Consider the following 26,396-nt stretch of genomic DNA (forward strand, 5'->3'; position numbering starts at 1 on the left):
ATGTAGTATGTTGCATTTTTAAAAACAGCTTCTAAAAAAAAAAATCCACAATCTGTATGATTTCTTATGCATCCAATATTTCTGTATGCAAAATGTTTATGCATTCAAGTTATAATATATATTTGGAATTACAGTTTGTTGGGCTTTCAGATGTGTGGTTTTAAACCCACACCCTTCTGTAAGAATATTTCAGGAGACTGCTGTGGATTCCCCACAGATGAGCGCACAACATCTGTCTGCTGAGGGTAAATACTTTCTGATCTGGTGGAGATCCTCTTCTGATCCAAAGTTGTAGTAAGAAGTGGGGAAATAATAGTGGCCACAAATGGGTGATGAAGGGTCAGTTAAATTCCCTGGGAAATTTAGAATATAGTTGGGATAAATCTTCCAGTTAGGGCAAGGTGGAGGTTCAGTAAAACTGAGAGTAGATGTACAATGAAATGTCGAGGGAAGTTAATGAGGAATTCAGCGGGGACGAGTAAGCCTCTGTCTCTTCAGGGACACAAGCTTTGCCCTCTGATGCAAAGATGGAATTTATTGTTGAGGCCTAGCTGTATTTTACAGGCAGAGAGCTATCTTGCTATAGAATTCTAGATGGAGAGGCATAATTGTAACGCTTACCATCAACTCTCCAGAGAAGTCACTAGAGCAGCCCTGCAGGTTTGTGCTGAACTTGTCTCTGCTGAAATGACATTGGCTGTCTGATTAAAGCAGCACATATCTTGGTCAATAGAGATAGCAGGCACTTGAATAACTGTGAAGTGTTATTTACTACTGTATTAGGAAATTAATTATACCTGGGAATATTCCCAGGCACAGAGACCAACAGGCATAGAAGAGCTTGCATCTATGCTAGTAAAATACCGTCCACTTCAAAAGAGGGTGGCTCCATGCTGATGGCCAACTGAGATTAGGTCCTTGACTCTGGACTGTGCCCAGGAATGGCTGGGGAGAGCAGTAATTGTCACAGGCCGTGAAATGCTTGAACTGCTTACTAATACAGATGATCACAGTTCATTCCCAGTCACTGTTTAATTTGCTAATATTGATGAGGCCCTTGGTCCCTGAGCCTCTGTGCTATTTTGCAAGGTAGCAATACCTGCAGATAGAAAAGGAGATGAAGCTGACGGTGGTTTCTTGGGATCTGGTTGAAAGGTTTCCTCTTTTTCCACACCTACGCCATGCTGTATCAGTGTGCAGGGCGAGCTGGGAGGGGAAAGGCTGCCCAGATCAGCAGTGCAGTCAGCAGATAACGCTATCACCGCGGCTGCTTGCATGGCTCTAGAAACAGAAGGCGCAAGGCAAGTGGCACGTTCGATATGGCGTTGCACTTTGCTTTACCTCCTTCCAGTCCAGTACATTTTTTTTTTTTTCCAGTGTTGACCCATGTTTAATAAAGCTCTGTGTCTGTTTAACCACGTATTGCTGACCACCCTGTGGGGAGGAGATGGAAACAAAACTACAGCAAGAGGCTTCAGGTATGTATGGGAAATAAACCTGTGAAGACATTATACAAGTCATTGAAATGGCTTGTCATTGTAGGTCCACAGACTAGGGTACAGAAAGTTCTGTACGTAAAGGATTGCGTAATTCAAGAGGTAGAAAACAATCTTTTTTTCAATATACACCTTAAAAATCAATTTTGTAAAAGCATCTCATGCGGATGAGCCGATCCCCCAAGTTTTAAACTGGGACGTACAACAGGGGCAGGAAATCAGCACAACGAATGCCATGACATCTTGCAGAACAGCACTTGCTTTAATTAGCTATTTCTTTCTAAAACAGCAGTATGGAGCAGGGATGGTAGCCTTTCTGCATACCCCAGCTTCCTTTGCCCAAATTGTTCACAGAGAGTGTTTTCCTATGGCTGGGCTTAAGAGTCCAGCAGCGTGCAGGGTCTACCCTGAGACAAAACAGCCACCAGCAGCACCTGCAGCTCTTGTGCTGGCTGGTGCACGCTTCAAACTTTTGCACCCAAATGATTTTGGAGACATTGCCATTTGGGGAGCACTTTTCTACTTGCGAAGGTCTCTGGTGCTGTGTAATTTCTAAGAGTGTAAGTGGGTGTTTGGTCAGCCGTACGTTGTCTGGGTGTAGCTTGGCAAGTCACGGCAGAGGGAGATAATCAGGGCCCCCAAAATAATTGTGAGCCTTTGCACGGTGCTGACAGGAGCTGCTCCCCAGCCCTCACTGAGGAGGAAGAGGGTCCTGCTTCTCCCCCAGCGCTGGCGTGGCTCTGGGCGAGAAGACCCGCGGTGGAGCAGACCCGTGCCTGTGCTGCGGCAAAGGGACATGGTGCATCCCTTGGGACCAACAACTTCAGCTGCTGCCCGGGAAGGGTTTGCTGAGGCTTTTGGGGAGGGAAGAGTGGGAACCTGCGTGGCTCCCACGGTGGCCCCCGAGACCCCATTCTCTGAGTACCCACTGCGCTTTCAAGCACGATTTCTGAGGCCATCCAGAAGCTGGCAGTGGTGTATACATCTTCTTTCTGCCTCCTACTCCTGGATGCTTTTTTACATGAAGGGAAGGGACTTACTTACCTGGAAATGTATTGAGGCTTTTTTACGATTTCCCTTAATTCCTATTGTCTCCAGGTGTGAGCTTTTTCATTTTTTTTTGCAGTAACTCTAATTTGCCTCTGCACTTTAGTATCCAAAATATGAAATCTAATCTTAACTGACCAGCTCCTTACATTCACATTCACAGTAAGTCCATCTACCCCTGAAAGTAACACTGGCTCGTCTTTTCATGCTAATATGCCAGCACTGAAAAGAAAGGAAAAAGCAAAGGCAGAGATCCCAAGGTAGAATTCTAAGGGCTATGAAGTTCTATAAACAATGAAATGGGTTATGCTTCCTTCTGGTTGTAAGGCAGGGTACTAGTCCAAGAAGCAAACTGATCATTTTGGGTTAGTGGTTGGGCTGATGTGAAGGCTATCCCCAAAGCCTGCCTTCAGCAGACCGAGCACCACTGTCCTTGCAGTTTTCAGCTTTGCCAGCCCAAGAAGGAAGGGATTTGGCTCCTGATGCAGACACACGGGAGCAAATTATCTGCTGGTGGAAGTGAGCACAAGTGTGTTGGCTAGAAGGAAGTTCTAGCCTATTTTCATCAGCTGAAAATTTGGCCCTGTGCTCTGCTCTTCTCCATGTGGCAGGGAACTGGGCTGCTGGCACAGCCAGGAGGGGTTACACAGCGACTCAGCGGTCACCTCAAGGAGATGAAAATCTATTTGTCTGGCTACAGTGGGGATTTCCAGGGACCATGGAGCAGTAAGGCAATGACCCCCCCTCCCGCTGACAGCGGCGCTTGTTCTTGTTCATATATATATATATATATATTATTTCTGGCAAAAGACAAAGGCTTCTGCTAATTATGTTATATTTGCAACCCCCAACTAACACTGATGTTACATTTCCTGCTGAAAGACAAATACTCTCTCTCTTAAGCACTCTGTGTCCTGGCCAAAGAGCAATCATGTGAGGCAGCAGCAACGGGAGACGAGGGGAACAAAGAGGAGCCTGGCTCACAGAGCTCTTTCAAAGTAGTTGTTCACTTGGCCAAGGAGTTCGGCAGCTTGCCTGTGCCTTCTTTGAATCCAGCATCTCTCGTACAGCCCCATGCCCGCTGCTGTGTGGGTAAGGGTAACCTTCTTTGCATGGGACACACACACACACACACACACACACAGAAAGCAAAAAGCAGTCTGCGCGAATGTGGCCTCAGGACAAGCAGCCCTGAGGAAGAAAGGGAGGGAGCACATCTCTCTTATAGGATGGAGATCGTTTCCACAGCAAGCGGCAGCAGCAGCTCTGCTGCCTGAAAGGCAGTCAGCAGAGAGGGTCTGATGAAATGGAGAAATGTCTTATATTTAACACACACACGCACATACATGTATATGCATGTATTTATTTTTGCATGCACACACACATATATACACACACATTATACTGACATATATATGAGTGTATGATACTGACTATGTATGACCGTATTTATTACCATTCAGCAAATGAGAGTTTCTGCTTTAGTCACCGTGCTGTACAAATACTGCTTGCTGGGTATGCCTGATATCTTCTATCTGGTATATCCTTCCTGCTTATCACTTTGAAATTGGACCAATTCAGTATGTCAAGATTGCATAGTTGCCCTTTAAATTGTTGTGCGTCTGCCTGGCAGAAACTGCCAGGGTCTAGTGGCAGGGTTTTGTGTGTATTTAGTATATTTTCTGTACCATTAATGAGCACTGCCATGTGGATCCGAACTGTGTGAGGCAGCTTTCTGCTAGGTACTGAAGTAATGTAAAGGGCAGAGGCATAATAATCAGACTTTCCTTGTCATGAGGTTCACGCTGATTTTCCCTGCTGTGGTTGATTTGGACGGAGAGGAGCACAAAAGTGGTCCTTAAAAGTTAGCTAGACATGCACAGGGAGAAAAGAAGAGGGCACGGATGGCCAAATACAGCCATTCCCCCAGGGAAAGTCCTCCAGCTGCTTCATTCAGGGGGTAACTGCTGCCGCAGCGTGTTTTTTGGCTGGCGACAACGGCCATAATCTGACCAGCTCGTATCGCCCCTCCTCAAGCGTGCCGGGTCCTGCTCCACCCTGACTCTATCTGGGGGCTCCAAACTCTGGCCCCTCTGATCCCTTTGATTATTTTCCTTCCAGTTGCTCTTCTCAGATGCTTTTTCCCTTGTCACCCGGTGCCTTCCTAATCTCCTTTCTTCCTTGTCCATCTGTCCAGGGCTGCCAATCTCTCCCTCGCTGGCATGCTTCTGGCCATCTTGTCCTTGCTGTCTTTCTGCTTGGAGTCCTCCTTAGCTTAGTCCTGGAAAAAAATCAAAAAGGGAGGTGTTCAGAGTGGCCTGGTCTAGGGCCTGAAAGAGCAGCCAGCTTGAAAACTAACTTGCTCTTCACAGAACTGCTGCTCAGTTCTATATCTAGACCTGGAGGCTGAAAATACACTGATGGTCAATTTTCTCTTTTTTTATTGAAAACTATCAGGTGGTGTGTTAGAGGTTAGAAAGTTTGAAGGCATGAAAACTCAGCTCAGTTACTGCGGCTAAGTGGAAGTGATTTTTAATATTACTACTACTACTAACAACATGAAAAGGAAAGGCTGCGGTGACTAGTTTCAGGCAATTTAGAGAAGGGGATCGATACAAAGATAGCCTGCAGTGTTGCTACTTAAGGAAATACTTGTGAACCCTCAAAGCTTTTGTGGGAGACCATGTAAATTCAGGGTTATAGGAAGAATTTGGCTAGAACATTTTCCACGACCTCCTTCAGGGTCATGCAGTGATTCCCGAGACGAAGCTCCCTCCAGCCACTGAGTGCTCTCCCTTTGGCAGAGACCACAGATATCCTCAAGACCATCCTTGAAGTCCTGCCCATCCGCAGCACTGACAAACCACCCATTTTTTAAACCTAGATTTCATCTTATTCGAGACCAGGCTGGCTAGACGGGGCTGCCGTGAGGCTGACCTGCGCTCAACCCGTTCCTTTCTGCCTTTGCCACCTTGGTTTCCTGCGTCCCACCAGCAGCGCTCGGAAAACCCCAGAGCATCCTTCTGATGCATGATTTTTCTCAAGACATCAAAAGTATTGCAGAGAGCTTGGGGTGAATACAAAATCAAGAACGATGAGCCTGCATGCATCTCTTGTTCTCGATTTATTGTTTGGGGCGGGCAAGGAAAGAGGGTGTTTTGGGTTCAGTTACAATAGAGGTTTATATGTGCTCTTTACTCAGCACTATGTGCTTTAGCATAAACCTCCTGACCCCTAGGGAACTGCTGCTGTCATGATAACAAGCAGACATTTAGAGTTAATGCTTATAATAACATTTCATATGGTAAAAGATTTCCAGGGTTTACAACTTTGAACCTGTTATCCTATACCAGATTAATACAACTGTATTTACAGAAGTGATTACAAGGGCACTTCTCTTGAGACAGGCAACTTTTCTTGTATGAATGATTAAACAATTCTGACTAATTTGACTGCCATTACACTTTTTAAGGAAAAAGTCTAACAGATCTTGAGCAAAGATTCCAGGCCCTTAACCATTTAATCTGATTAATTAAAAATGAAGTTCTGCTGATTTGAAAGACTGGTGATTCTACCTTCACTGAGACTGTGGGTATTGCAAGAGCTGTGGGAATGAACCTCACGAACGGCCACTGTGACGCTCATCACTGCTGCCTGTTTTGCCTGGCTGAACCAATGCCTCTGTCCTGTCAGATTTTTTTTTATAATCCACCCCCCTCCTCTGGGCTTTCAATGATAAGACTATGTTAATAAGGCTGAATTTTGTTTGCCCAGCTGAGCATTGTAAAGAAACCCTCTGAAGTCTTGTTTGACTGTATACTGAGGAGTAAATGTTTACAAATGTTAATCTGTATAGAAATGTCCTAAAGTTTATTGCTCTTAATATCACTAATCATTCCTTTATTAGGAGAGCACCCGAGAACAGGTGAAGGTCAGCACCCTGTTTTACCAGACGTACTAGAAACATAAAATGAGTGGCACTTCTGAGCCTGAAGAGTTTAAAATGTAGACCAAGTTCTCAAACTTCCTGCTAATTTGGGGATTTTTTTTGATGTGAATTTTGCTTTTAATGGGATTTGCTGTGAGTAGCCAGTCTAGCTATGGTGAAAGGACTGTCAGGAGCATGTGTAACTTTTGCTTCTTGGTTGCTTTGTCTTGACTTCAGATTTAGTGACGTTGAGTCCACTTACGAGTTAGTACATCAGGATTTATGCACGTAGATATATTTTAATCAGTGAACTCATTGATTTCAGTTGTTCTATAAAAAGCTTAGGCTTAGTAAAGAGACTAAGAAGTTAATGACCCCATTCTTCAGCTCTGACAGGAGTGCTCAGGCTGGCTTCCATCCTGGTATCTATGTCAAGCTTTGTGCTTCACCTGTGGATTCAAAAAGGAAATTATTCGGTCCCTGGTCCCAGGCCTGTGGCAGTCAAGGGATGATACCCTTCTGTAGATTTTGGGTTGTCAATGTAATTCAATTAATGCTTTTCAAGAAATATTTCATGAAGTCCTACGTGAAAGGCAAACATAAGCAGCCAGGAAACAACCTTTACTTTTATGGAAATCATGCTGAATTGGAGTTGTCTGGGAGTATAGGCTCTACACGGTCAGGAATTTTATTATCTGCCTGAACCAGTTCCTGTTTTTCTTACCTGCTTACCACACTGTGTAGCCAGAAATCTGCTTTGTATGCTATCCACAGAACAACTTAAACATTTATTTTAAACAATGGGGGTTTCTTAATGAGCTACTTAGCCTGCCTTTTGGAAGCACGCACCTCTTCTTTTACACTTCCCAGGGACTTTCTGGGTCTGACTCCGGGTTTTGGATTGCACACTCAGGGCTGGGAATCCCAATGCTGCTGTCGCTGCTGGAAGTTTCTAATGGGCCTTGAGCTCTCTAGTCATATCATGAGTTTCAGTAGGACAGCAAAAAGCATCGTGAGATGAAAGGAAAACCTTAAAATGAAGACTGTGGCAATTCTCTGATGACTTGTTTCTCTGCTTCAATGTCATTTGTTGAAGATGAGCCTGTTGAAACAAGTGGCAGCTTAGTCCTTATGTGTCAAAGTAACACTAGGAGGGTGTTTTGTGAAGACTGCAGCATTTCTAAACAATAAAAATCTTTGCTACTCCCCTTCTCAGTACAGGAAGGACTGGTACAGGGAGTCCTGCTGCCCCCGGGGTGGCAGCAAGGAGCCAGCAGGACTCATCTGGTGTGGGTCGATTTGGTCGATGCAAGGACAGGCTGCTCTCTGGAAAGCTGAACTTCTTTACACCAAGAGAGATTTTGGGACGTGGCAAGAAACAGCAGACTACTGGCATTTGACAGCTCCCGTTGGACTTGCTTTCCTGATCAGAAGCTGCTTAGTGGTGAGAGAAACATAAACTTTACGTGGTAATTCCCTGGCAGTCTTGCGTGGTACCTAAAAGCCACGACCCTATGAGCTGCCCTATACTTGCTGTACGGTTTCAGTCAGACACTTGCATCTCAGAATGAAATAAGCTAACAATGTAAACTGAACCACACTTTAGCTTTTATTCAGTGGAAAAAATCAGAATGGGTTATGATATCCCTGTTATCTTAGTGATGTCTTTGGTTACACATGCATCTGTCGGCCTGATGCAAATAAGCAGAAAATAACACAACATATGGGATCTGATGTATTTGTCCTTCTGCAGTTGATGTAATAGATTCCCCCTCATCCCCAGGTACTCAGGCTTTCTTTCTTACTCATCTTTTCAAGCTCTAACTGCTGAATGCTTGTCTTTTTCAAACACTTTTCTTCTTCTTTTAACTTACCTTTAGTATATGATTTCCTAGGGTTTTTCTTAGTTTACATAGGAACAAACAGAAATGGCAGTGCCCTCAGGGGTCTGGAGGCACAAATGGGAGCACAGCAGTGAGGTGACCTCTGACTCAAGCAGAGACCCTCCATGTGTGCCAGCACTTCAGTAGGGTGAAGGTTTTTTTTGATTGCGAGTTTCACAGACAGGCAATGAACATGCCTGTTGGACACACACTCTTGCCAACAATATTTCCATCCTTGTTCCTTTTTGGTTTTCTCTTTATTTTCTTTCACATCTCCACCATCAGGAGCTAGTCTTCATTCCTCTGGTTTTTTTATGTCTGTTTGACCAGCAAGTCTTGTGTCCTCTGCAGTTTCCCCATCCTGTTCCCAGTTACCTCCTCTCACCTTCTCTCTTCTAAGTTCATCTAGTCACGGTCTTCTAAGTGTTGGGTTCACAACTTTGACAGTTACAGCCTTGGTCAGTGTGAGCAGTATATACATGTTTTTAGATTCACCAATAAGCTCAAGGAACATGCTGGCATTGTAGGTGGGAATCCACAGTGACAGCCTCCCCTGCCTGGGAGCAAGACTTGTCATGTCACAACTCCCAACAACCTTGTTTTTGTAGGGTGGTGCTAAATACGCCTCTGCCAAACAAGGAAAGAATCCGCTTCACCACATGGCCTGCCACCCTCCAGTCAGGGTCCAATTTGGTGCTCACTTTAAGGCATTTAAAGCAGCCTGCTTAGACTTTGGGTTTATTTTTGGGGAGTGGAATGTGACTGATATCCCTCCTCCCCATCCCACAGCTTGTCCTGGTTTTGGCTGGGATAGAGTTAATTTTCTTCTTAGTAGCTGGTATAGTGCCGTGTTTTGGATTTAGTATGAGAAGAATGTTGATAACACACTGATGTTTTCAGTTGTTGCTAAGTAGTGTTTAGACTAAGTCAAGTATTTTTCAGCTTCTCATGCCCAGCCAGCAAGAAGGCTGGAGGGGCACAAGAAGTTGGGAGGGGACACAGCCAGGAGAGCTGTCCCAAACTGGCCAAAGGGGTATTCCATACCATGTGACGTCATGCCCAGTATATAAACTGGGGGGGGGAGTTGGCCTGGGGGGTGATCACTGCTCAGGAACTAATTGGGCATCGTTTGGCAAGTGATGAGCAATTGCATTGTGTATCACTTGTTTTATATATTCCGGTTATTTTATTATTATTATTGTCATTTTATTATTATTATTATAATCATTATTATTTTCTTCCTTTCTGTCCTATTAGACTGTTCTTATCTCAACCCACGAGTTTTACCTTTTTTTTTTCTGATTCTCTCCCCCATCTCACTGGGTGGGGGGGGGGGGGAAGTGAGCGAGCAGCTGCATGGTGCTTAGTTGCTGGCTGGGGTTAAAACCACAACACACCTATATACAAAATCCCTCAGGGGAAGGTAAGATGTCAGTAAAATAGAAAAATTAGGTGGGAAATCATACTAAAAGGTGGGAAGAGTCAGGGCTGCCAGCCTTCTTCACCTTTAGGTTTGAAGATCAGCTTAATCTCCTGAGCCATGATGTAGGAGTCTGGCTCTAGCTGTTTCTCTCTTTGCCTTGACATAAGCCAGAAGTGCAAGCCTGATAAATATTGTACTGAGTTAAATCTTTCACTTGCACTGGCTTCATATTGGTGTTGCAAATGGAATTAATCCTGGTTCATGCTGGAATAAATCAGGTGAAAGTCTGTGCCATGGTATCTTGAAGTCTCAGTAAGAAGTCTAATCTGAAGTGCAATAGTTTTTAAATCCTAGTGAGCTTATTAGACACTGGATCATGGTTGAAGTAAAAGTTTAGGATGACTCGTGTACCTTTGGTATCAACAGAGGGTTGGTTCCTGAGTCACTAATAATTAGTAATAATGATTCATAGAAAAGACAGAAAGTGGTGGTCAAAGGTGAGATGAATCATGCTGCCAGTGAAGCCCCATTTTGCCACCGATCCATGTCTTCCTAAGCATTGGGGCTTTCCTCTTTTGGAAGAAAGAGGGAGTCTCTGAAAAGCAGCTGTGAGAATGGCTTCAGGGGAGTCTACATTTTTTAACTACCAATGTTTTGCGAACAAAAGCATCCTGCTCTTGTTTAAAACTAGCATTTTCTCTCCTCATTGCCAGTCCTAAATACACTCGTGGTTCTATATCCTTACACGTTAACCTCACACAGCGTGAGACTTGCAATGCCGTGCTGTTGACTGCCAGGGCTGTTCCTCCAGCCGTGCACAGGAGGAGCTGCAGTGAGGAGCAGGTTGTGAGGTACCTGGGACCATGTTAGCTGCTGTCCCTCTGCCAGGAGGGGCATAGCCTCGTAATATTTCCTCCTTGCTCTTCATTTTCATCTCTTTATTAAAGGTGCTGCAGGCCAAATTGTCACCTCCGTCGCATTGCCATCTGCAGAACTTTAGCTCCAGGTAAGCTCCCCCTGCAAAGCCAAAGTAAGTCAGGTCTTTGCTAACGCTAGTCAAATTCAAAGTCTGTTGAAGATCCAGGTTCATTGAAGTCCCGACAGGGAGTCATAAATCACTGTCCTGGGGATCAGGAGCCAGCTATATGGGTTTTTAGATGTGGGAGGGACCTCTTGCTGGACTCCTCACTCAACCTTTAGTTCAAGTCAGTATTTGAGGGAGAACCCGTCAAATCACGGACAGGTTAATGTGTGCTAAGACCACCTCCCAAAATAACAGCACTTATGTGTGCTCAGTACAAACAATCCCAAAGTAATAAATCCAAATGTTTCAAGATGTTGTTGGATAAAAGCAGATTAAACAGCATAGGGGTGGAGACGTGCCATGCTTGTTGACTGTAAGCTGTGAAACGAAGAAACGTGACTTAACAGCATTCTGACTATACTATTAAGCAGGTATTCTTTATGAGCAGCGCTGGGCAGCACTGGCGGTTAGTCCACCACAAGTGCTCCAACGAAACAATGATCTCAAACAAATTATATTTACAAAATTGTTACATATTCATGTTATTTTCCTGGAAATATTTTCCATAAACCCGCCTATTCTAAAAAAAATGGTATCATCAGGTTATGGTCTTTTATTTCATGGTCCTTGCTGCCATCTGGTGTCCACTTCTAAAATCGCAGCCTCTCCGGTTGTCGTTTGCTTCATCTGGTGGTCGTACCATCTTCTTCATCGTTTGTCCTTTAGTTGAACTTTTCTTGTTGGCAGCTCCTGATGCATGCGTTGTTCATTATTATTTACATCAAGGTTTTACTTCTCTTTGTTCTTCTTATGATTGACTTATCTGTTTGCACATCTGTGGGTTTTGGTTCTCCATATCATGAGAACATAAATTTCATTGCATAATGAATACACACGCAGTTCTTTGATCCATTACAAAACCTAATTAATTTTTCGTTAAAGTATAATCTAAACATTCTACTTTTAAACAATAGGTTATTGATTAGTGTTCATACATAGGTCAAGGGGTCTTGGGACTGATTAAGAGAAACTTAATTACATTATACAAGATTCAGCAGCTTCTCTTCAACCCCCCCCCCCTTTTCAATATGCTTGCAAATTCTTTTGCAAAAGTTCATATTGTTCATGTTTGACTATTGTGGGTAATGCCCAAATTCTTTTAGTTAAGGTTCTTAATTTGCACCAGAAGATAAAATTCACTATTGTCAGGACTAGAATTATTATCAATAACACAAGTAAAGGATGGATCAGTACATCTGGTACCTTTGTGGCTGATGGAGAGTAACCTACAAAAACATCCCACCAATGATGAACTGTTTCTGATTCAATTTGTCCGGAAAATTCTTTTAATTCATTTTGTGTTATGATAGTTTTCACTAAGGATTATTTCATTTTTGTACATAATCTTTAAACTGTTTTATCTCATTCAAAATCTGGTTTAGCTTCTCCAATGAAATTCCAACTTTACTTACATTCAGGGATTCATAACGCCAAAACAAAGCTAGCTGTTCTTCTGTCGTAGCAATGAAAGTGTAGGTAGTGTTTTTCCAAAACAGATAGGTCATGTTTCTCAGACATCCTATAAACAGTGTTGGCAATCCAAATTCCTTTACACTTCTTTTGTCATTTGTTACAAAGCACACGTGCCTAGCATTAACCTCAATAAACATTTCTAATTCCGTGATTGGCAAGATTGTCCATTTGCACACATTAATTGTTTGTTCTAAAAAGCAGGATACCTGTTGCGCAGACTGTTGACTACAAACCATTCCATCTATGGTAGACTCACACAGAGTTACCTTGTGTGTCTTATTTTGCGTGTCTATAAAATTTCCTTGAAATTGGGGAATCCAATATTCATGCAGAAACAGTGAGGGCAGGGTTATAAATCTACACATTATTTCAGATTTGGTCACGTTGTAATAAATGACTTTACCTATGCACCAATCATCTATGCATTTTAGGTATTGTGGGTAGGGTTTGAGTCAATGGTCCCCATTAATCCATTTTCCTAATAATTGCCTTCACATCCATTCATTATTGCTCATCAGATATGATTCTACCCTATCGTTCTGTTGAATTTGGTATATGGTCTGCATAATACGGACTGTCCAATTAAACAGACTAGAAATATTTTTTTCAATTTGCATAGAGGTACTTATGGTCTGTTAAACAATTGCAAAATCTTGTCATAATTTAGGGTCAAGAATTGTGGGATTAAAGCTGTAGGCATCCAATCAGCCTGTATTCGGATGAATTGTCCTACATCATGTCCAGTTCGACTAATTTTATTTCTAATCGTTTCTAAATCTACCAAATTCAACAATCCAACACCAGTTCCAACACCTCCCAGAAGGGTATCATATCATGCTTTCTAACTCTACAGGGTGGCGTTGTAAGAAATGTGATATTGAATTGCAAAATATGCTTTTGGCATTGTTGAGCTACATTGATATATGTCAAAGGTAATGTTTGAACTTGTTCAGTTCTGACAATAGGACTTAAGTTTAATAAAGTAATCATTTCAGAGCATGTAAGGTTTGTATCATGACAAAATATAGATTCCCAAGTAGAGTTAAAAGAATTTATTAGTAAAGGGTTGCTTTTAGTAACATTATGCCATGGTGTACCATTGGGTTTCATTAAATCCGGGACCCCGTTTCCTGAGCAACACTCTATGGCAATATTGGTATAAATTTGTAATGAGGTTAAAGTAGAGTTTTTCAAAAACCAGCATCCTTGGAACTGTGATCTTGGGATGTTGATGTCGGTTGCTAAAGGCCAGTACCATTTCCAATTAGTTCCATTCGCTGTTACCTAACTGTGGGGGAGAATGAGATCATCAAAACCACACCACCACAATGTATCATTTGATATCGAAGAGGAAAGATTTCCTGTTGTTAAGGGCCAGTTTGGGGTGAAGGTATTGGTTAAGGTTAATATACTCATCATAGTCACAAGTGTCAGGAAAATCTTAATGTTGTTGGTCCCACGGGTTCCAACATCCATTGCTTTTCAGGTGCTTTCTTCATTCGGGATTAGTGAATCCAAGCGGGTTGTTCTCCAATTTTGATTGCAGTGAAGGTCATCAGCAGTACCTGGAATGGTCCATTCCATCTCTCCTCCAGCAGTTGACCTGAAAAAGCTTTAATATACACCCAATCTCCTGGTTTAAAAGGGTGAATTGTCTGATCTAAGCCCTTAACCCTAGTTCCCACAACTATTTTGTTGATGTTGCTTAATTGGTTTCCTAATGCCATGATGTATTTCTGTAGAGATCCTTTGCCTAATTGGTTCAAATCTTCCCCTTGGTATTGGGTTTGATAAGGTCTACCATACAAAATCTTGAACAGACTTAAATTTTCCTTAGGTCTTGGTTTAACTCTTATTCTAAGCAAAGTAAGAGGAAGTTCTTGGTACCAATATAAGTCGGCTTCCTGACAAATTTTAGCCAATTGTTGTTTTATCAGATGATTCATCTTTTCAACTTGTCCACTTGCCTGTGGTTGATGAGGAGTGTGTAATTGCCAATTAATTTTTAGTATTTTACTGACCTGTTGCACTACTTGTGCACAAAAATGAGTATCTCTATCCAACGATATTACCGCCGGTATTCCAAATTGAGGTGTTATGTTGTTTAACAACACTCGTGTAACTTCTCTTGCTTTGTTTGTTCTGCAGGGGAAAGCTTTTGGCCAACCTGCAAAAGTATCTGTTAGTATTAACAAATGCTGATACCCCCCTTTTTTTGGGAGTTCAGAGAAGTCCACTTGCCATTGTTGTCCTGGGATGTTACCTTTTCCAATTGTCTCAATTCTTGTTCTATTTGTTGTGTTAGGATTATTCCTTAAGCAAAGTTCACATTGCTGGGTGACTTTAACTGTCATGTATAGGTTACAACCTATCAACCTTTCATTCAAATATTTGTATAGAGCATCAGCTCCCCAGTGAGTTTTATTATGTTCCTCTGTAATTAGTTTCCATAAAATACTAAAGGGTATTATAATATGTCCATCAGGCATATATACCCACCCATCTGTTTGTTCTTTTCCTCCTAAACTGTTAATCAAATCCCTATCCTCTTCAGAATAGTTCACAGATTCTGATTCTAAATTTAGAGTTTGAAGTTTACCGTCTGGAATCAAAGTCAGTGTTCTAGCTTCAGCTTGTTCTGCAGCCTGTTTGGCTTCATGGTCTGCCAATTTATTTCCAATTTCCTGTTCAGTGTTACCTTTTTGATGTCCTCTACAGTGCATTACAGCCACTTTCTGTGGCAATTTTACAGCTTCTAAAAGTTGTAAAATTTCTTCAGCATGTTTTATTTGTTTTTCTTGTGCTGTAAGCAGTCCTTGTTCTTTCCAAATTACGCCATGGGCATGTAACACCCCAAAGGCATATTTGGAATCAATCCATATGTTGATCCTCTTCCCTCTGGCCAATTCTAAGGCTCTGGTTAGAGCTATTATCTCCGCCTTTTGTGCTGATGTTCCTGCAGGTAATGATTCGGCTTCAATCACCTCGTGGGTAGTGGTCACAGCATACCCAGCTTTACGGTTTCCTTGTTTTACAAAACTGCTTCCATCCATGAACCGTGATTCCTCAGCATCTTCAAAAGGTTCCTCCTTCAGATCTGGTTGGCTGGAGTAGACGGTTTCCATCGTCTCCAGACAGTCATGTGTCACAGGCTCTGAGGTATCTCCACTGAGAAAAGATGTTGGGTTCACAATGTTAGTTATTACTATATTGACATCATCCTGTTCCACTAATATAGCTTGATATTTTAAAAATCGCGAAGGAGAGAGCCAATGGTTCCCTTTTTGTTCCAAAACAGCGGAAACAGAATGAGATACTAGCACAGTCATTCTCTGCCCCAGGGTAAATTTGCTAGCCTTCTGGATGTTGAGAACGACTGCTGCAACTGCCTGCAGCCATCCAGGCCAGCTTTGCTCACTTGATTCAACTGCTTGGAGAAGTAAGCAACTGCTCTTTTTTAAGGTCCCAGTTGTTGGGCAAGAATCCCCAAGGCTATGCCTTGCTTTTCACGTGAAAACAACCCAAATGGTTTTGAAACATCAGGGAGTCCCAAAGCTGGAGCCCTCATAAGTTCTTTCTTGAGCTGTTCAAATGCTTGTTTGGCCTCCCTAGTCCATATTAAAATTGGAGAGTCTTCTTTTAACAGCTGATATAATGGTTTTACTAAGAGTCCATAATTATATATCTATAATCGGCACCAACCTGTCATGCCAAGGAATGTCCTGAGTTCCTTTACCATCCTGGGCCTGGGTGTGTGGCAGATTGCTTCTTTTTGTTCCACTCCAAGTTCCCTCTCTCTTCCCGAAATCTCGAATCTAAGATAAATCACTTGTGGCTGGATCAACTGAGCCTTCTGTTGAGAGACTCGATATCCACTTGAACCCAAAAAGTTAAGTAAAACTTATAGTCCATTGTATGCAATCTTCCCTTGTTTTGGTGGCAATTAAAAGGTCATCTACATATTGTAACAGAGTTTCCTCCTTCGATGGGGGATCCCAGGTTTCAAGTTCTCGAGCTAACTGATTGCCAAAAATTGTAGGACTGTTCTTAAAACCCTGAGGTAACACCATCCAGGTTAGCTGGGTTTTTCTTCCAGTTTCTGGATTTTGCCATTCAAAAGCAAACAGCTTTTGACTTTCTTTAGCTAAAGCTAAACAGAAAAAGGCATCCTTTAAAGCCAGTACAGTAAACTATGTTTGATTGTTTCTTAGCTTTGTTAACAAAGTATATAGATTTGCTACCACCAGGTGTCTATCTTCTACAATTTTGTTTATCGCTCTTAAATCCTGCACCAATCAATAACTTTTGCCATCAGGCTTTTTCACAGGCAAAATAGGAGTGTTATAGTCTGATTCACATTCTATAAGTAATCCAAATTGCAAAAAGTTGTCAATTATTTCCTTTATCCCCTTACGATCTTCTAATTTGAGAGGATATTGTTTTATTCTTACTGGCTTGGCCCCGATTTTTAACTCTACTTTTACTGGCATTGCATTTATCGCCCTGCCAGGTATTCCTGATGTCCCTACCTCTGGACATACCTGATTCAAGATTTCCACAATTTCTAGAGGTGTTTGAATTTTCTTTTCAGGTTGTATTAGAGCCAAACACAAAATTTCGATTAATTGTTTTTATTTGACTTTCAATTCCATTCTTCCCTCTTTAAACGTTATTTCTGCCTCCAATTGTTCAAGTAGATCTCGTCCAAGTAGAGATTTCAGAGATTCAGGCATATATAAAAATTTGTGTATCCCCATTTGTTTTCCCAATTTAAATTCAATTGGTTGCAAGAAGTAAGCCTTTTCTGATTGGTCAGTAGCTCCTACTACATTAACAAAATCCCTGTCCACGGGTATAAGTTTTTGATTTAATACAGAGTAGAAGGCCCCCCTGTCTACTAAAAATTCAACCTCTTTACTCTGTTTCCCTAGCTTTATTCTAACCAGTGGTTCCGCTAGGGTAGATTCCCCAGGTCCTGTCACTCAGTCACTGCCTCCATCACTTGTTTAGTTTTCCTTAATTTGGGGCAATATTTTTTCCAATGTCCTTATTCTTTACAATATGCACATTGATCTGTTCCTAGGGATGGTCGAAATCCCTCTTGAGCCCTTGTGGGTCCTCCCCTACCCCTTCCTCAGGGACGTCCCTGGGTTCCCTGGTTTCGTTGTTCCAATGCTGCAATGGTGGCAGTGGCTATTGTCCTTCCTAATTTTCTCCGCTCATTATTATCTCTGTTTCTGTACATCCTCCATGCTTCCTCAATCAATTTTTCCAAATCCTGCACCTCCGGCTCTTTAAGTTTTTGAAGTTTCCTTCTAACATCCTCAAATGACTTTCTCAAAAACAACTAGACTAGTTGTTGCTGCCCCACATCAGGTGAGGGATCTAAAGTAGTGTATTTACGCACTGCTGCCCTCAACCAATCCAGAAACTCCGTGGGGGTTTCAGCTTGACCTTGTTTTACAGCATACAGTGCTGACCAATTTACAGTTTTGGGGACTGCATTTTCTAATCCAAATTTTATCCAATCTTGATATTGCTGTAACATTCGATAATGAGCATTATCATTTGGATTCTAATTTGGGTTATCTTGAGGAACATACTGACCGACTCCCCTGCCCATTACTCCAGCTGTAATTTGTGCCTGCTCGTGGGTGCGAGCCGTTTTTATGACCAATTGTTTTTCTGTTTCTGTCATTGCATCCAGCATTAAATCTATATCTTTCCAGTCTGGATCTTGATTTTTAACTATTAATTCAAATCTCTTACCAACCCCTAAGGGATCATCCCGATAACTTTTCACCACCTCTTTCCAAGCATCCAAATCACCCATATTAAAAGGAGCCTTAAGTCGAGTTGGTCCTCCTGGTCCCATTGCTTCCGTGAGTGGTGCTTGTATAACCTGACCCGTTTTACTATGAGTCCGGGCAGTGATTAGAGTAAACCCCCCCCCCCACCGCCTCTCTTCTCAGTTCCTCTTCCTCATTAGGGAGTCCCTCTAACAGGTCTAAGGGAGTGGGTACGTAATCCTCAATCCTCTCCTCTACTTCCTTTTCCCGAGCCTTTACCTTCAAACACCTTTCCCCAATACTACATGCTGAACACCGCCGCTTTAACTCGCCCTGACCCTTTTCCTGCTCTTTTTCTGCTCTTTTTCCAAAGCCAACACCAGAGGGTCCTGCAGGGCCAAATTAATACCACACTCTTTCTGCCATTCAGAATGACTTCTCAAAGTGAAAAACATATCAGCATATACAACCTCATCCCACTTCTTTTCTCAAAAATAACATCAATTGCAACGGAGTATTATAGTTCAAAGTTCCGTTAAAAGGCCACTTCTCTCCATCCCTTAAATTATACAAAGGCCACCCCTGATTACAATATTTTATTAAGGTTTTCTTATTTACGCTTCTACCTGGTGGACCCCCAGCATCTTTCCAATGGGCTAATATGCACCCTAATGGGCTTTTCTTTAAAATTCCCCCCCTCTGTTGACTGCCCATTGTAGTACACACAGAATTTCTATGCAAGGAGCAGTTGGGGTATTCTTAATACAGCAATAAATAACTATTATCACTAGCAACAATATACCAAAATCAGTTCCGTATATTGCAAAAGTCATTCACCACAATTCCAAGCCAAAAGTCAAACCCGAAAGTTACCGAAATTCCAAAGGTATACCAAAATATTCCAAAACCTGAAATAACCAAAATTCCAAATGTGTACCAAAGTACACCAAAATGTATACCAGTAAGGTGCTAGCAACTTGCTATATGCTGTCCAACAGAAGATCTTGTCTTGTGGATTACGGACAGTTTTCAAATTGACCGGTCCCCAATCAAAATAAAGCAAAAGAATACCTTTTTCTGATGGTCCTTGTCTGTTCCCGCAGTGATCCGATTGAGGCGAGGAGTCCCTCCGGAGCAATCCCTGGGGGTACCCAAGGGAGCCCTGTTCTCAACTGGTCCTGCAGCCGAGCAGAGAGGGTCCCATCTGGGGTGCCAACTGAAACGAAGGAATGTGACTTAACAGCATTCTGACTACACTATTAAGCAGGTATTCTTTATGAGCAGCGCTGGGCAGCACTGGGGGTTGGTCCACACAAGTGCTCCAACGAAACAATGATCTCAAACAAGTTATATTTACAAAATTGTTACATATTCATGTTATTTTCCTGGAAATATTTTCCATAAACCCGCCTGTTCTGAAAAAATGGTATCATCAGGTTATGGTCTTTTATTTCATGGTCCTTGCTGCCATCTGGTGTCCACTTCTAAAATCGCAGCCTCTCCGGTGGTCGTTTGCTTCATCTGGTGGTCGTACCATCTTCTTCATCGTTTGTCCTTTAGTTGAACTTTTCTTGTTGGCAGCTCCTGATGCATGCGTTGTTCATTATTATTTACATCAAGGTTTTACTTCTCTTTGTTCTTCTTATGGTTGACTTATCTGTTTGCATGTCTGTGTGTTTTGGTTCTCCATATCATGAGAACATAATTATTCATTGCATAATGAATACACACGCAGTTCTTTGATCCATTACAAAACCTAATTAATTTTTCGTTAAAGTATAATCTAAACATTCTACTTTTAAACAATAGGTTATTGATTAGTGTTCATACATAGGTCAAGGGGTCTTGAGACTGATTAAGAGAAACTTAATTACATTATACAAGATTCAGCAGCTTCTTTTCAGCTGACTGGCACAGTATCTCATAGTATTCTTCATACAAGTTTTCCTCACACAAGGAAATTATAATGAATAAACTAGTGACCTTTCACCCAGCCTTCAGCTGAAGTATGCAGCAAGACTTGAACAAGTACGGAAAAGAAGATCTTTGTACAGTATGGATCTTTCATAACTTCCCTTTCCCCCAAAATATGATTTAAAAAACCTATTTAGTGAAATTTCTCCAGTAGAAAGAATATCCTTTAGGGAGTTCATCTGAAGTATTATGAACAGTGCCACATATTCATCTAGCAAACAGAAGCATACAAGATTACTTAATAAAACATTCAATAAGCCAATATGATTATTAGTGGGTGATACTGAAAAGAGGTGGTGTTAAAACATTTCTTATTGAAAGGAAAGCAATGCTGCAATTATCTCAGGTCTGAAAATCTTAAGATATTGATCAGCCAAGGTAATCTTTGTTAGATTAGATATTTGTCTCAAAGAGATAGCCCAAGGGAATACATTTACTCTTTGCCTTAGGAGATAGGGTTTTTTTCAGATATCTGTCCATTAACCACTGAACTCTGATGAGGCGTGGAGTTAAAAGCATTTTCAAGATACATTTCTGCATGATGTCATTAAAGTTTGGAAGACATAAACAGTCCTAAGATGGGTATTTTAGATTTGATTGCAGCAGACTAATGATCCTTGTTGATGTAGATTTTTTCTTTACGGTCATTGTTTTCCTTATTCTAATTTCTGAGAAGGCAGGGTTTTTATTTAGTCTCTACCTTGGAACACTGACAGTCTTCCCAAGGTGAGTTGTTTAGCAAAGGATTAAACATGTCTGGTGGGTCATAGTTTGTGACGATGGAGGTGAGACCAATGTGCAGGGAAGACTGAATTTTAAGAAGGAGCTTCCAGAGGAAGTTAGAGCTCTTTCACAGTAAAAGTGGTAAAATATTGCAAGTATAGGAGTAAGTATTAGAAAGCAGGACAGAGTAGAAAAAAATTATTTCAAAGTCTGGGAACTATGTAAGGAAAGAGGTGTAAGAAATATTAGTTAAAGGCTATCCCATTTCCTTTCATCTGAAAACTTTCCTCCAAAAACTTTTTCAAAATTGATTTTTTCAAACATTCATCTTCTTTTGGACTGTCTACCTCCGAGCCAGGAGAAAACTTGGCTGTTTCAAAAGACCCAACACAATTATGAGTTAAAAAGTAAACCAGACCAATCCATCACACCAAACCCAGTCCCTTTAAAGTTACTTTGAAAATCTTTTCTTATAGTCTGTTGAAATTAATTTGTTACCATTTCTTCCCCAATGTGCATGACAGTCCTTGTTTCTTCTCTGTTCTGTAAACTAGAAAATAGTAGATTAGTTGTTATCATCACTGTGTGCTACCAACAGTTAGCACAAAGATAGCAATGCCTGTAATGCAGGCATCCACATGCATTTTTTACATTGGAGGCATTTGAAATAGAAGTGAGAGGTACGGCAACTAAAGGGAAGATCACTGAGGGTAATTAACACAGTTTGAACTCAATAACTCTCATAACTGTAATAGGCAAGAATTTTCCATTACACTTTCTCATCTACAATGGACATATCTGTTTTTCTTTGGAGATGGTTGAAGTATTGCTGGCCAGATGTAAGATACGGTCTCTTCCCTGCAAGAGGTAGGATGTCCTGGACACAAGTTACGTGTGTCTTCTGATTGCAGGATGAGCCGATAGTGCTGAGGCTTCCATAGAGGCTGGGAGCTCAATCCTTTAGTTCCTCTTTCTGCCACTGCAGGACACTTCCCTACATTAAATTTCTCTAGTGTAGTATCAGGGCCAGTTTCAAGTGGAAGTGATTTCCTTTGCAGAAAGCATTCCTTACTTGACTAGATAAATGCTGAGAAATGATGGAGAATTACTTTACCATAGCCAGGAAGTATGGTGTAGGGATCTGCAGCTAGAAGTTGATGTTGCAGAGTCTTTCTCAAAAAAAAAAGTTATTGTTTGCTGAAAACCAGCAATAAAACAGAGGAAGAATGGGGCACTTTCTACTAAATAGCAAGACACCATGACAAAACCTCTGCCTACACAGCAGTTTTCAGATTCAGATGACACGGATCCTGGAGCCCATTTGTGCAAGTTATCAGAGCAGTCTGGTAATAAAGAGTTTACTCCCCTGCTATCAGCCTTTCCTAGCAGCCGTTGGGTTCACCCACCTTATGGTTTGAGTTCACATACGAGGTGGCTAGCAACCCTTTAAGAATTTGCTCTTTGTGTGTAAAAGATGAATTGTATACCCTGAAGTCTCTTAATCTCTGGACACTGTAAATGCTTGTATGTCCTTGGGGCACACATTGCTTTTGCAAATGAGGCCCATTCAGTGCTCACCTTGAGCGAAGGCACCAGCCCCTGGTCTATCTGCATCCACAGGCTCTTTTTGTCTTCCTAGGACAGAGGTCACCTCTGGGGCACCAGCAGCATCCACTCAGCCCATTCCTGCCTCCCGTTTGTGTCATTCCCTGGTGCCCTGAATGAGATCAACCTCTCACTGTACTGTGAAACAAGAAGTCATCTGCTCAAGGGTCAGTCTCAGTCCTCACAACTGGTCTATTCGTCTCATTTTACAGCTGCTTTCCACCAAAGCTTCTGAACATAATTCCTGAAAAATCGGTAACAGTAGCAAAGTCGCTAGCAGATTTTTTTGAGTGTCTGGCGTTTCGCACCTCTCACAGAGACCCCATCCTTTGGGATGTGTTTTTATCTGCCTTTGATTTCTTTCTTCGTATCTTTTTCACTGATCTCATTTTTTAAAGGTATTTTTTTGTTGTGAGGTGATTCATTGCTAGCAGTTTGTAGTGTTGCCTGCTCGGCTATATTGTGAGTGTGGTTCTTAGGGGATAAAGGCCATTACCTTACATTAGAAAGAGAACAAATGGAGGAGAGGAGAAAGGCAGGGCTTCTACACCATGGGTGAATGAGGCAACCGGTGCCCAGCGAGCTTGTGCTTTGCTAAAGACCCCCGCTGCACGAACCGTGCTGCTGGTAGCAGGGGCTCGCAGCTCCCTCCTCTACCTGGGACCTCTCGGGGCGGGCTTTGGGCAGGGCAGGGATGCACGGGATGTTTAACGCTTGTATGGAAGGACCATTGCCTCTTGGCACCGGCAAGGGCACATGGTCACAGGGGAGGGGGGAAGGATCCCTTAGCCTCCAGGATATGCTTGCTTCAGGTTTTGCGGTTGCTTTTGGCCCCCCCCCCAGCAGCAGTAGAAACCTCCTTTCTCCCAAATGAAAGCTGAAGTCACCCATGATTTCATCAAGTGGGTAGCTTAATAAACCCACACACCGACATGAGACTTGCCACGATTTTATGCCTGCCGGTGGCACTCCGGTTTGTACCAGCTCACCAGCCAGCCCAGCTGCCTCGGCAGAACGGCGTGGGGTGGGTAATGGGTGCGTGCTCCGCCGGCACCTGGTCCTGCCCTGGGCTTTTTTGGGTGTCTCCTGTCAACGGGAGCAGCAGCTGGTTTGAGAGCTTGTGAGATTCAGGTGCGATTCGTTGCAAATTAGTGTGGCTGCGAGGTGGACAAGATCCTTAAGGGCTGCTTAACCTCCAGAAAGCAGAATTTCTATGCCCTTGCAGGATGGACGCTCAGGCAGTGAGACTAATTTTTGTGTTTTACACTTCTTGAAGGAGACTGGGGATTTTACAAGATGAAGAACTACTGCCTGTTTAGTGAATTTTCACTCCTCCCTCAATCTTAACTAAATCCCATTTTGTCAGAAAAGCCTTCCCTCAATCTTAACTAAATCCCATTTTGTCAGAAAAGCCTTCCCTCAATCTTAACTAAATCCCATTTTGTCAGAAAAGCCTTCCATTTATTTCAGTGGGCTTTAGACATATATATTTATATCTCACTTTTTCTTCTTTTTTTATTTTCTCGTTTAACTGTGCTTTGTTGCTGGGTTGTATCAATCTTTTATTCTGAGGTTAATCTTAATTGCAGATGTAAAATAGCTTGGAGACCTGAGTGGAATAATTCACTCCCATAAATCAGGCAATAAATATGCGTCGGGTAACTGAGCTGTTGCTGAATCATTAATACTCCACGCCACCACAAACGCGTATGGGTGTTCGTAATGGCACGGTTTGACTGGCGGGGATTTGGATGCTCACGAAGAGATTTGCCTGCTGGGCAGCCGCAGCCCTATGGAAACGAGCCCTCTAGTGGGTACTTGGAAAATGAACCCATGTTGCTGCTTGGCAATGCAGGAAGCCTGATAAAGGAATGAATGAAAAAAATTGCCTAATATTGGGGGGAAAAAAAAAGAAAAGAAAGCAAAAAAAGAGACGGTGGCATTTTCTTAAGCTTTACCATTGAAAAAAGATTGGAAGACGATTTTTATGAGAAGTGATAAACATCACCAAAATGCTCATTCAGTGACTTGCAAAACTCTTTAAAGCACTTTTATTTAGATATTTTTTCATTGAAATAATGAGATTGGTTTACATATTGTCATAAGTATCAAGTCCTTGGGAGAGAAAAAAGATTTGAATATTTATGAAGTACCTTCTGAATGTTCAGGAAAAAAAAGATCTGTTGTGATTTTTTCCTCAAGGAGAAAGCATAAATATTTTATTGAAACAACTTTTAAATTTTTCAATCTTTTTCAAGAGATTTTTCCAAGATTCAAACAATTTACAACCAATAAACAAAGACAGGCTTTGTGCTCTAACAAGCTTTGCAGGCACCACCTGCTTCCGGGCCAGAGACATCATGTGCCTTTTGTTACTATCGTTATTCATTGTTAGCACATCTTGTTAAGAGCAAAGCATAAAAGATTAAGCTTGCTGGCCCCTCTAACACAGAGGTATTGAAGTTACTGTGTGTTCTGCTTGTGTATGGAGATGTGTGAAATGCCTAGACAGTGTCTGATGGAGGTTTGAGGTGTCAATTGTCTTTAGCTGCCCTCAAGAAATGATTTGTAATTAACATTTTCTTGTTGCTGCTACTGTGACAAATCTCTGCAGAACACGGCAGCCTCTGCAGCAAGCTCCTCTCTGTGTGACCTGGTGCTGTATCACTCCACACTTTCCTGTAGGATCGATAGTGTAATCCTGAGTTGCAAGAAGTCTTCCTTTGTGTAAGTATAAACCTGACAACTTTTGGGTAAACCTCCAGGTGATCCTATGCCACCACTGGAGCACAGCTCCTGTTGCCAGCCCCTTGCTCACCTCACTGGTAGAACGAGTGGCCACAGACAGGAGTTACGCTCCTGAAATCTGGTTCCTTATGGGTTAGTGCTATATCTTCTTCATCCTCTCCTATGTCTAACTCCAGTGCTTCCTTCCCGAGGTCCTCCATCCTACGGCTGCTCTGTGCTTCCCACTCACCGGGGTGCTCCCAGGAGGCAGCGGAGCCTGCTCCACCAGGCTAGCCGCGAAAACCCACCCCATTCCTGACCTAATGCGAACTCCTGCTTCAACCCAACCGGGGGCATGGCCAAGGGCAGACCTCTTGGCACTGTTCTTCTGCAATCCGTGCAGCCACATCACTAACAGCTCTTTTCAAGGTAAGAGTTTCAAATGTTTTTATTTTCAAATGTGTCTGTTTTCAGACTTTTCTTGAGATGTGAGAAGAAAAGGCAGGGCCCCCAAAGGGGGTGTTCATGCACCAGTCAGCCAGACAGTGGCAATTTCATTCCCTTTTGTGGGCCTACCCAGAAGGTCTGTGCTGATAAGTTGTGCCACTCATGAGTTGTGCTTGTCCTTGCTGCTGCTCCATGAAGCTCTGGTGGAGGGGATCCATCCTTAGACCTATATTGCAGCTTCCATGTATAACCTACAAATACTTTTATTCTTCAGATACATCCTTGTGCTCTGTCATCAGAGGGTCTTCTCTTTATCTTGTGAGACTTAATCTGTCTGATTTGGAGGCTAATATAGTAATGCTCTTTCTTTTATATTTCCAAAACATAAACTCTAGATGAAGATTAGTGTGTGTTGGGGGCAGGAAGGGAACAGAAAATAAGATGGGGGGGAAGGAAAGGCAGTGCCTTGACACCAGTCTGAGGCTGAGTGATGACTTGGTATCACCACAGAGTCTCGTGTTCCCTGGAATTATAAAGTGATTTCAAAGAGGGAGGGGAGTAACATGGTTTTATGTCACAGTGAAACTGGTTTTACCTTTGTCAGACAATGGAGAATTCCACTGTAAGGCATTATGTATTAAATGCTTCAGAACAGAGATGTTTGAAGCTTTGACAACAGTTGTAACTTTCCTTACACACTAAGTTATTATCTTGTGGCATTTTAGTTTGGATTTAAATCATGACTGAACTAAAGGGGTTTGTCATGTTCATGGTTTGTGTGACAAAAGTATGAAACC

At 42.2% G+C, this 26,396-nt stretch overlaps 1 long non-coding RNA gene across 1 annotated transcript; it reads left to right on the forward strand.

Moving 5' to 3' along the window:
* Positions 1-22,472: 22,472 nt before the first annotated feature.
* Positions 22,473-25,575, forward strand: LOC115350401. Its single transcript, XR_003926425.1, has 3 exons — positions 22,473-22,592; positions 25,040-25,152; positions 25,365-25,575. It is a non-coding gene; the product is annotated as an uncharacterized LOC115350401 (long non-coding RNA).
* The last annotated feature ends 821 nt before the right edge of the window (positions 25,576-26,396 follow it).

Source organism: Aquila chrysaetos, chromosome 13, assembly GCF_900496995.4.
Source record: "Aquila chrysaetos chrysaetos chromosome 13, bAquChr1.4, whole genome shotgun sequence".
In the NCBI taxonomy this organism is placed as follows: domain Eukaryota; kingdom Metazoa; phylum Chordata; class Aves; order Accipitriformes; family Accipitridae; genus Aquila; species Aquila chrysaetos.